At 37.7% G+C, this 12,727-nt stretch overlaps 1 long non-coding RNA gene across 6 annotated transcripts in view; it reads right to left on the bottom strand.

Annotated features, from left to right (window-relative positions):
* LOC103887288 overlaps positions 1 to 12,727 on the bottom strand; it is a 38,023-nt gene that overhangs the window by 4,077 nt on the left and 21,219 nt on the right. For all 6 annotated transcript variants that reach the window (XR_004177103.1, XR_004177099.1, XR_004177100.1 and 3 more), the window contains 4 exons: positions 7,078 to 7,215; positions 6,593 to 6,864; positions 5,905 to 6,504; positions 4,121 to 4,351 (listed from right to left, as the gene is read on the bottom strand). This is a non-coding gene — a long non-coding RNA (uncharacterized LOC103887288). The remainder of the gene's footprint in view (positions 1 to 4,120; positions 4,352 to 5,904; positions 6,505 to 6,592; positions 6,865 to 7,077; positions 7,216 to 12,727) is intronic.

Genomic DNA, 12,727 nt, shown 5'->3' with positions numbered 1-12,727 from the left:
GTCATTAGGAATAGGTATCTTTTATAAATAATAATGGATAATAATTATTTATATTATAGGTCCAATGGAGAAGATAGGACCCAGGTTAGACATTTTTGACACAAAGAGTTGCAATCCTCTCAGGATAGATACTTTGAGGGTGAGCCCAGCCTCTCTATAATAAACATGTTATTTTTTAGTTTTCTTATTAATCTTTCCCAATGCTTCAAAGAAAAAATATTGGAAGGATGTTTGTTCTTGTAGGATATTAAATGAAAAAATAAGAATAAAAAGATAAAAGACATTTTCAACTCCAACTCTTGGGGAGTAAATTAACTAGACAGTGTCATACAATGATAACTACTGCATTCACATTTTGTGAAATGTATAGAATATGTTGACCATCTAGCATCATAAACGAAATGACTATAAATAAAAAAGATCACCTTCAATAAAAGCTTTAGGCAAGGGAGTGCTCAGGTTTGATTAACCATTTTCCACCAAAAGCAATCTCTTCTCAGTTGAAGATATGGACAACATTAATTGGGTAAACCCTTGTTGTAACTTTGCTATATATATATTTTATAGTATATAAAATATATATACACTATGTATTTGTGAAGAGCTAATCCACAATTTTAATCTGAGCAAAAGCAGTATCATTAACTAACAATAGTCACATATTTCCAGAATCATAACAACACTGTTACTTGTCGCATCCACGAAACTCTCTACATTTAATGCCATCTAATTCCTGTAACAACAAACCAGGTAAAAATACTTTCCCATGTTTTATAAATGATCAGAAAACAAAGGCTCTGGGATGCTAAGTAATATTTGCAATTAAAAAGCTTAGATTGGTCTCATTATGCTAAATTATCATTATCTATTCATTTATTTTTTGTTTCTTTTATCTAGATGTGTTTAGGAATATCTCTTAATTTTTAATTATTAGACTGAAACCTGATTAAAATAAAACTAAACAGTTGCAGGATAAAACTATGACCTTAAGTACACTAGTGGGCTGGAGGCTAAGAGAGAGCTAAGGGTATGAGAACCAAGTTCAGGAATACACCAATGTAAAGCTACATGCATAGTCATGGTACAAAATTTCTTGAGTTGCATGGTGACATTTTCAGGGAAATAATTCACTTGCGTCACTAGCTCCAGAATTTCATGTGTAAAAAGTGGATAGTTGAGAATTCTTAGAATGCTTGAAAACTATTAAGACTCAAAATAAAACAATTCTACCTCCATTACACCTGTTTGACTGACATTTGGGAGTCAGCCACTCCCAACATTTAAAACATATGATTCTTTTAGGAAGCTTTTTTCAACATTTTTCAAATGTACTACTTTTTGTCAATAAAATTTTGAAATCACATTTCCTTGTATACTTAATAATATACTGTTTCTTCCAGGCATAATTGAAAGCCTTTTTTTAATTAAAAATGGAAAATATCTTCTTTTACTTACTGGTATTTCAGTACCACGGTAATGTCTAACAGTGCATTCGTATATTGAAAAGTGCTGCATTTGGATTTACATGGCTTTAGGCTTCAGGTTAATCATCACATCCTCTTTACATCTAAAAATAGCTCATGTCTTTCCAAATGGGTACCAAACTCTCTGATTTCTTAGAATTTGTTTTTCCCCCTACTTACATTTGAAGCCACCCACCCGTTTTTTTCTGTCTTTTCATGGCTAAAAAGTAGTATTCTGCAGAAATTTTCATTCACCTTCCCTAGGAACCAACGTTCCATTACTCCCATTACAGAATGTCTTTGATGTGCACATGGGTGAGAAAAAGCAAAAGAACCAAAGTCAGAGGAGGTTTGAATGTGTGGGGTATGACATTAATTTGCACTTTGAATAATCATCTCAGGATATGTCTACAGGATGTCAGCATATCTGCTTCAAAAGTGGGGAAAAAACCCTGAAGTCAATCAACTCATTGGTCTACCCAGTTTAAAACAACTGATTTGAATTTTAAAAGTAAGTTTATTATTGCTCTGTATTATATAGAGACAAATCTGTATGAATATGGTTATATAACCTTCTCATAGCCCTTAATATGTACACATTTAAACAAAGTACTTATAATAAAAATCAGGGAACTTTAAAAGTATTACTATATTTATTTTTATTTCTTAGTATATATTTAGCTTTCCTAAACCAGTTTAGTTTTAATGATATTCCTATTTCAATAACTTTTGAAATGAAAGAAAGTGTTGTTCGTTTAACATTTATTTCAGATTAAACGTTGTAATAATTTTGGTCACCTACACTTAGAGTTGAAAAATTTACATCAGCATTTTCAAAACCTTCAGAAAGTAGAAGAAAATAACTTTTAGAAAATGTCAAGTTTTCTTCTAGTATTAATGCAAAAGAAAGTTATGGCATTAATTGTAAGCATATAGTGCATTCAGAGTTTTACTTTTAATCTTTTGATTTAGATAAAATAAGGCCAAAATATATCTATTACAGTGTCTCCTTATCTTTATGTTGCTTAGGACATTTTTCTACCACTGCATCTTGGGCACAATTTATTTGATAGCCTAATGAGGGCTTTTTCTGTTATATCCCGTCCACTGGGTAAGAATGAGAAAGGAAATCTGTTGAGTTGAATTGTGCGCCCCAAAATTCATATGTTGAAGCCCTAACCTCCAGTGCCTCAGTCTGTGGTCTTATTTGGAAATAGGGTCATTGAAGAGGTAATTAGTTAGTATGGGGTCATACTTCATGGATGAGGGTGGGACCCTAATCCAGTATGACAGGTGTCCTTATTAAAGGAAGCAATTTGAACACAGAGACAAACTCCCACAGGAAGAACAACATGTGAAGGTAAGTCAGGAATTGGAGCAATGATTCTATAAGCCAAGGAACACCAAAAATGGCCAGGATGTGACCAGAGAGAGGCATGAAACAGATTCCCCCAGCTCACAGCTTCAGAGGCAACCAACCCCACTGACACCTTGATCTTCAACTTGTAGCCTCCAGAACCATGAGACATTTCTTTTCTTTAAGTGTCCCTGTCTGTGGTACTTTGTGCTGGCAGCCCTAGCAATCTACAAAATCTAATATAAATTCCAACCCGAGGAGGCTCATTTCCTTTCCTTTGAGAAAGAAAACAATATTTTATGTATCCTATGTGATTACTGTCCGCCCTTTCCTTACGTATCTTCATATATAGAAGAATATAGAGAGAGCCCATACGACAGACTAGTACATTATATAGAGACTTTGTTCATGCCCCAAGATTCTCATTAAAAAGAAACTGGATCATCCATAACGACACATCATGGTTTTGCAAATCTGTTCTAGACTTTATGGTCCAAGGAGTGTAATTTAGTCCCAATCAGCTCTGCACTAATGGCAATGCCATCCATTTTTCTGCATAGGAAGGGAGCCTCAGTTTCCTCATGCAAAAAAAAGAATAAATTGCATTAAAATTATTTACTTTATTGTACATATTTTTACTTTATGTAAAAACCTTTTTGAAATGAAAGTTATATCACTAAATATTTGACTTAATACAGATTTGGATCTTCAGTATTATTACTATCAAAGATTTTTTTGCTTTCACTAAATTGTACATGTACATATATTTAATAAGAAATTTGAAAAATGTATCTTCTGAACTAATATCTAATTAATCTCTCTTTATAGCCTCTTTAAAGGATAAGAGCTTGTTAAATGAATGAAGAAGGAACAAGAATCAGTTCAAAGTTGGAAAGAATAAAACTGTGTGTGTGCGTGTGTGTAGTTGATTGGCTGGTTTGAGAAGGTCTTTATTTTTCCTTCATTTATGTATAAATAAATGTTTTATATTGAGGTAATCATAGATCCACATGGATGTGTAAGAACTACAAGAGAGTGATCTCATATGCTTATGCCCAGGTTTCCCCAATGGTAACATCTTGCAAAAGCACAATACAATATTATAACCAGGACATTGACATTGATACAGTCAAGATTCAGAGCATTTTCATCACAGCAAGGATTCCTCATGTTTCTCTTTTATCGTTACACCCACTTCCTTCCTGCATGGATTCCCATCTTAACCCCCTGGCAACCACTAGTCTATTCTCCATTTCTGTCATTTTCTCATTTCAAGGATGTTATATAAAGGGAATCATACCGTATGTAATCTTTGGAAACTGACTTTATTTTCAGTCGGCATAGTTCTTTGGTGATACCTCCAGGTTGTCGAATGCATCGACAGTTTGTTCCTTGTTATTGGGAGTAGTAATCCATAGTAAGTTGTACTGTGTTTTGTTTAACCATGTATTCATGGAGAGATATCTGATTATTTCCAGGTTTTGGTTATTATAAGTAGATGTGCCACGATGTTCAAGTTTGTCTCATTTCCCTGGAATAAATGCGAAAGAGAACAATTGCTGGGTCATATGTAAGTACAGTTGAATATTTAACTGTTTAAAAAACTGCCAAGCTGTTTACTATTAGAGAAATGCAAATTAAAACCACGGAAAAGTATTACTGCACATCTAGCAGAATGACGAAAATAGGGACAAAAAAAACACAGCGAGGATGCAGAGGACAGGTCACTGTCACATTACTGGTGCAAAACCAGTCTGAAGAGACATACTTTATCTGTATTTCCTGAGGTCATTGATTCTCCATTTTAGATCCACTCTTAGAGATCTCTCGAAATCTACTTGGTGAGCTTAACTTTAAACAAAGGTACACCTCGGAATTAAGGACAAGAATCTGCAGTCAGTCCTCATTACTTATGGATTTCATGTTTACAGACCTGCCTACTCCCTAAAATTACCTGTAACTCCCAAGTCAATAGCCACAGCCATTTCATGTCCCTTCACAGACATGTGGAGAGCAGCAAAAAAACTGTCACCCAAAGTGCATGTTCCCAGATGAGGTTCAACAAGGCGACATTCTGCCTTGCTCCTGTTTTATGTCTCATACTGTACACAACTGTCCTTTTGGTGTGTGGTCTATTTAGTGCTACATTCTTCTCATTTTGTGCTTTCTGCTACTGCTTTCACTACAGTGATATAGTACCATCTAGTATTCCTAAGTGCAAGAAGGCTTCAAGGTGCCATATGAAGAAAAGAGATGTGTTTGATAAGCCTTGTTCAAGTGTTAGTTACAGTGCTGTTGGCCATGAATTCAATGTTAATAAATCAATGATGTATGTTAAACAAGGTGTCCTTTAACAGAAACACACACAAAACAAGGTCATGTATTGATTGTTTTATGACAATGTGTGACCAGAGGCTCGAAGGAACATCCTCTGTGTTTCCCGTGGGAACAACGGTTCAGTATTTGCTAATTCAGGGCTCACAGCAATGACGTTCTTTAAAGAACATAATTACCACAAACAACAAGAACTGACTGCGTGTTACTCTATGGAGGAATCACGGTGAAATCACAACAGCAACACAAACCAACCTAAGACAAGAACATAATTACCACAAACAACAAAAACTGACTGCGTGTTACTCTATGGAGGAATCACAGTCAAATCATAACAGCAACACAAACCAACCTAAAACAAACCTCCCTCCAAAAAATACCTTCCTGCTTTCCAATTCACTTTTCTTTTCCTCATCAGGTAGACTTAGGGGACCACACAGCCTAGTTTTGAGGAGAAAGTCTTGGTTTGTCAAATGTATCAACAGTTTGTTTCTTTTCGTTGAGGGTCGTGGTCCATAGTAGACCACTTTTTCATGTATTATCAGTGTCTTATTTTGTAGTCAAAATACCATGGGGTTGGGTGCGGTGGCTCACACTTGTAATCTCAGCACTTTGGGAGGCCGAGGCAGGTGGATCACGAGGTCAGGAGTTTGAGACCATCCTGGCTAACACAGTGAAACCCCGTCTCTACTGAAAATTCAAATGAAGTATTATTTGGGAGTGGTGGCAGGTGCCTGTAGTCCCAGTTACCTGGGAGGTTGAAGCAGGAGAATCACTTGAATCCCGCAGGCGGAGGTTGCAGTGAGCCGAGATCACACCACTGTACTCCAGCGTGAGCGACAGAGCGAGACTCTGTCTCAAAAAAAAAAAAAAAAGGTACCATGGTTGGAATGATAAATGATATTGTCACTTTTGTTAGTGGTGAGGTGAATGGCATCTGAAATATGTATTTTTTAAGGTATATAATGAAATTGCGCTTAGGGGAGTTATAATTTACTCTATGTATTTTTATATATACTTAAATCAATACATTCTTACAGACTAGCTTCTTTACTAGTAACGTACAGGCTGATTTTCTCACTCCATGGATGAATATGGACATGAATCTAGGAGTGGAGATCCCTTAGTCACCAGCCCACCCCAGGTGTCTTGCTCTTATCTTTCAGAGGGGAACATTGGTTGGGGGTCTCTCTCCACCATGTGCTGTTCTCCAGGACTTAGGGCGAATCCAGGTGTGGGAAAGAAGGTAGCATCAGCTGTAAGATTCAATGATGTCTCTGGTGCAGCAGAATACAAACTGCAAACTTTGAAATGCCTTCAAAACTCCTTGGCTCCTCCTGGAGGCTCGAACTTGAAGGAAAGCACTGATTAGTTTGAGGCTCTGGGCTTGAACACTAGAATCATGATGCCTCCCTCACAGCCCTCGTGCGAGGAGTACCTGGGGATATTCCCATGTGAGCCAAGGGGCTACTAGTGAAGATGCCATCAGGAGCTCCACAAGAGGGACGGGTCTCGGGGATCTCCTGGGCAGCAGAGGTAAAGTGGGGAGAGTAATTCTAGTGACCAGAGTGAGTTTCTGAACTCACAGTTTCTGATGATCAGCACTGTGATTCTCGACTTCCAGCAGTGAGACAGAAAGATGGCATCGGATAGCCTTGCTGTGGCTCCCAGAACCTCAATCCTCAGCCCATAGTCCGTTGCTCCAGAAAGCTACATGTGATTGAAATGTTTCATGCCACTGGATAATGAAAAAAACAAAACAAAACAAAAAACAAAAAAAACCCAACAACAACAAAACTTTGCCACGTAATTCCGGTACTAGATTATGACATTGAGAGAACATCTTTATTTCTGTAGATCTTGTGGAGGTAAAAAAAAATTATATTTTTCCGGATACTATTGAGAAGTCTATTATATAAATACCTTAAGACTTGACAACGGGAGTGAGAAGCAATTATCTGTGTAATAACAATGCCGAAAATGTAGCGATTTACTTCAAACTGCTATTACTTTGTAAAGACGAGCACAAAGGTTTAGTGCTTTCACTCTGAAAAGGGATTTCTGTAAAGTAGACAAAATAAAATTTCAGTTAATGTTTGGCTTCATTCCACTCCCCAGACTGGAACCTTGCTTTGGTGTTACTTAAGTTAGGAAACTGATCGCAATGTTTGAAAATGTAAGTAAATTCATCAGTTTCAGAATCATTTTTGGCTTTCCATTGTTATAGAAGCCAGAAGTTAGTGAGAAATAATCTACCATTTCCTGGGAAATTTGGTCAATGTATCTATATACCAGAAATGACTACATGTTCATCAACTCTTTAAGTGCATATTTTCCAAAACTCCAGTTAATATCTTTATGAATATTTAGGAAAGACTGATGCTGTATCGAGAAATTTTCTGTAATAGACAAGCTGTGGAATTGCTCTCTCCTTTCTCACCTTCAAATTTAGAGTGTGGCCCATTGACCAAACTCTAGGCATTGAAATATCTATATCTGCACAATTTATAAGCAACTAGAATTACCAATTTTTAGAAGTGGACCTACCCAGGTAGAATTGTGAATTATTATTTGCATGATACTTAAACAATTTTTTAAAAATTACACGCATTGTCACTGTTGAGTTTGATCATTGCAGGTAAACTGGTTACAGCAAATTTTAAAATTCTTATTATGCAGATTAGGCAACTAAGTGTCAAGAACTTTAGTTCACTTGACTAGTCACACTATTACTAAGTACATAGCATGACTCAACGCATGCTATTGAAGTAAATGTCACTTTTCTCTCTATCTCTATAGCACAGATCCTTTTATCCCAAATGGGTGGTCTTTGTTGCTTTACTAATGTCCTCCCTTCCCCTCTTTTCATGGTCCTCTTCTCTTCTTGGTGTTTTGCTATGTTAGGATGTTCAGCTCTAGCTTGTCTCCTTAGGGGTGGGAAAACAAACAACTGATTGCTAAAGCTTTCGAGTCTCCAATGCTGTCATTCGTGGTGTTCTCCACATCTTTTTAAGAAGAGCATTAAATCGCAGCACCCACACGGTTATGTCCAAGTTCCTCCTAAACAGCCACCACCCATCCGTGCCGTGGTGTGTTGGGCTGGATGGGCAAATGGATCTGTTTTCAGATTTCAATGTCTAGGTCATATTGAAGTAACACCCTAAAAGAAAATTTGGTTCAAATTTCCATAACCTTTAATCTTTTTGCAAAGCTAATAAAGTAACATAATCTTGTATTACATATAGACAGAGGAGGAAGGGAGGTGAGAAAATGAATAAGGGCTCACTTATCTTTATTTCTTCTTCTAGAAAGTAAGGGTGTTTATCTAGAAGCTACCTAAGGTGTCTTCTAGCTTTATGATTATATGTTTGATGATGTTCTAAGGATTGGGCTTATACTTACTCATATCCTTCAAACCAGACTTACTGTGATTGACCTTTATTTTGGATATTTCAACCCCTCCTTCTATTTTTATATCCACCATTGATTTAATATTATAAAAATTTGATAGTTGATACTAACATTATTCAGAGAACAGTGGTTTTATGGGTTTATTTGGGAAAAGTTTATGTGTCCACTCACGGACTCCCCTCTCCCTTCTTCCCTCTCATTCTCTCTCTCTCTCTTCCTTCCTTTCTTTCTCTCTCCTTAGGATGCATTCTGAGCACATATTATATGCTCAGCACTCTGCTAGGGTCTGGGAACATGACTGTGAGTAGGATACAAGCTATCTTAAAACTTTTACTCTTTTTTGAGACAGAGTCTCACTCTGTCACCCAGGCTGGACGCAGTGGTGTGATCTCGACTCACTGCACCCTCCACCTCCCAGGTTCAAGCATTTCTCGTGCTTCAGCCTCTCTAATAACTAGGATTACAGGCGCGCACCACCACACCCGGCTATTTTTTGTATTTTTAGTAGAGATGGGGTTTCTCCATGTTGGCCAGGCTGATCTCGAACTCCTGACCTTAAGTGATCCAGCTGCCTTGGCTGCCCAAAATGCTGGGATTACAGGCGTGAGTCACTGTGACCAGCCCTAAAACTTTTACTCTTTGGGTGTGAAAATGCCCAGTGAATAAAGAGTGTCCTAGGCGCAGAGGACATGCTTTGAGAAGACTAGAAGTAAAATAAGGAAATTAAAGGAAATGGTGTTCCCAGTGTTCCCATGATATGTACAGAGAAGAGATGTGAGAAAAGGTGGTCATGTAGGCTACACAGATGGCCATGGGGGAAGCTGGTGAACTATAGTAAGGATTTTGATTTACTCTGAGGGCGTGGAAAGCCATTAGAAGATTTTGAAATGAAGAGAGACAAGTTGAAATTTGTGTTTTTGAAAGATTATTTGGACAGCTGTGGTGCCAATGAATTAAATGAGGTTAAGACTAGGAAAAAGAAGAAAATGTAGGCAATATGAATGTAGTTTAGACATGAGTTTTTGAACTTGTTTTGGCGGGAGGGGTAAAGAACTTTAGGTGGGCTGTGGAGTATTTAGGAGACAGAATTCCTAAGATTGCATAATGTAGGTGATGTTCAGGGTGAGAAGGGGAAATTCTCCTCCCTCTGGCCCACAATTCTGCCAAGTTTTCAAGTGGGCAGCTGGGTAGATCATTAGCAGTCTTTACAGAGTTCGAAACCTGAAAAGGAGAAAAGATTGTTTTTAATTAGGAGGAGGATGGTAGGAAGAGCACAGGATTTTTTGGAAGGAAGAGTAAATGATAATGGAATTAAATGAGTTCTCTATTTGGTTATGCTGGATCTGAGCACTCAGATGGAGAAGTGCAGCCGGCAATTGAATATTTTGGTTTAAATATCAGGAAAGAGAGAAAGACTGGGGATGAACTTTTATAATGTTTCTGTATGGAAGCTGGTACATAAAAGGAGATTCGGGGCTTTTAAATCTCTTTTAGGCCTTTAGCTAACCACTTTTTTGTCTGTTTGATGAGTCATATGAGTCTATGAAATAGTTATTTAAAATATTTAAACTCTGAGGCACTTTTTAAACAAAGGTTTGACATAGGCATGATTTTTAACTGAGTAAAATATCTCGCCAAGTGTGATATAAAAGTTAAAACCACACCGCAAGAATAGGCATTTCATTTTTTTTTTTTTTTACCCTGGGCAAAATATAATGATCTATTTTCAAATAATGTGTATATCTGTGTGGATGTGGATGGGAAGGGATTGGGTTTTATAAGCATATTTTAAAGGCTCAAAGGGCTTATACACATCAAATGTTCTTCAAAAACAACAACGTGGTGATTGAAGTGTAAATGAATCATGAAATATATGGATTAAATATGCCTGGGTTTATTACACATAATTAAAAATTTAAGACTTGCTTTGGGCAAAATATGACTGAGGTTTTCTATTGAACCCCAAACATTCAGAAACATTGAAACATTGTAATACCAAATCTTTCCAAGTTTGTAAGGCCTGAGATTTCTATAAATCATATTCTATATTTTCCCTTAGAAATATATCAACACTTACTTTAAGAAGGCTAAAATACAATGTCTGGGAAGAAATAACATTTCCTTGAAAATTCAAATACAAGTGGGTCTTTTCAGAATAAAGTATGCAAATTAGAAAATTATTTGAGTAGAATTGGATCTGATTGACAGAATTTGGGTATAGAATGAACCATACGTCTTGTAACAATGGACTACATCTAATCAGCTGAAGAAAAGCAAAGCTCAGGATCAAAACTCTATGACTTCACAGACGCACACGTGGGAAACAAAACACAATTTAGGGGTTTGCGTTGATTACGAAGTCGATACACATCTGCAATGTGATGGTGCTGCCATTGAGAAGCTATTTCTACCTCGGACTAAATAAAGAATTAAAGTGTCCGGACACTGCTCCAGGCCAGTCAAAACATGGTTTAGCACTGCGTCCATCACATACTTAGTGAGTTTTTCTAGGGCAATTGGTCTCCATCATGAATAGGTTCCAGATAACTCCTCATGTAGGAAACTATGAGTAAGCCCAGGAAAACAGCCAGTGCTAGAAGGAGATGAAAATTACTTTAAAATAACTGGAGGAAAACAACCTGTAAGAGAGGGCCAAGTTCTGATTCTTAACAAAGAACTTTCCGGCGGAGCACAGTGGCTCACCCCTGTTATCCCAACACTTTCAGAGGCCGAGGCTGGAGGGTCGCCTGAACTCAGGAGTTCAAGACCAGCCTGGGCAACATGGCAAAATCCTATCTCTAATAAAAATGCAAAAATTAGCCGGGCATGGTGGTGCATGCCTGTACTCAACACTCAGGAGGCTGAGGCAGCAGAATCACTTGAACCCGGGAGGTGGAGGTTGCAGTGAGCCAAGACCACGTCACTGCACTCCAACCTAGGCAACAGTGTGAGACTCTAAATAAATAAATAAAAAGAACTTTCCATTGGTTGGAGTTACCAAAATGGGAATGACACTATTGCCTACTGCTCAAGGAATAATTCCCCTTAATCAGAGGTCTTCAGGTAAATAATTTGGGTTGTTGTAAATACAATTTATTATCACGTGCAAATAAGTATTTAATAGTTGTCTGTACATTAGTGCACATGAATCATATGCCTTATGTAGTTTCCAAGGCAATCTTAGCTTCCTCAAATGAACCTTTCCTTTGCTTACCATCTAAACATTTTTCACAAGTTGTAATACATTTGGTGCTCTTGTCTGATAAACCAGGAAGACATGTGACCAAATGCATTTAGGGATAATGTTTGCAAAGTTCTGTTAACTTCGCTCAATAATCATCTTGCACCATTTTAATCATTTTTTTTTTTTTAATTTTCTCCATGACATCTACAACCCTGCTGGTAAGCTACAAAGCCTATCTTTCTTTAGTTTTGAGGCATATTTTCAATAACCAATAGAATTACACTCAGATAGCCCCTGGATGTCAGAACTATAGGTTGTCGTAGCACTTTGAGCTTACATCCCTTGTGAAAGAGAAGTGGGTGTGTGACTAACAGGTTAATTGATAAAGACATTACTCACAATGTATTCCATCCTAAACCCTGAACCATTTGTCATTTTGTTGCAAATCCCTTTTGCTGAGATTTTGCTAGAAAGAGTTCCTTTTCCCAAACCATATTCACATATTTTTAGATATAACTCCATCCCATAAAACTCTGGTCAAGTGCTTGAAACAAACCAGTAAGCCAGCGGTGGGTTATATGTCGTATGCTCCAGGCAGTGGCAAGAAGGGTGATAAAAGAACATGAGCGGCAGGGCGTGGTGGCTCACGCCTGTAATCACAGCACCTTGGGAGGCCAAGGCAGATGGATCACGAGGTCAGGAGATCAAAACCATCCTGGCAAGCACGGTGAAACCCTGTCCCTACTTAAAATACAAAAAAATTAGCCCGGCACGGGTGGCGCCTGTAGCCCCAGCTACTTGGGAGGTTGAGAGAATGGCGTGAACCCGGGAGAGCTTGCAGTGAGCCGCAGGATCGCTGGCCACTGCACTCCAGCCTGGGCAACAGAGTGAGACTCTGTCTCGAAAAAAAAGAAAGAAAGAGAAAGAGAGAGAAAGGAAAGAAAGAAAAGAAAGAAAGAAAAGAAAGAAAGAAAGAAA

This window comes from Papio anubis, chromosome 11 (assembly GCF_008728515.1).
Source record: "Papio anubis isolate 15944 chromosome 11, Panubis1.0, whole genome shotgun sequence".
Taxonomy (NCBI): domain Eukaryota; kingdom Metazoa; phylum Chordata; class Mammalia; order Primates; family Cercopithecidae; genus Papio; species Papio anubis.
The sequence above is the reverse complement of the archived record's forward strand: the minus strand, read 5'-3'. Positions and strand labels throughout refer to the sequence as shown.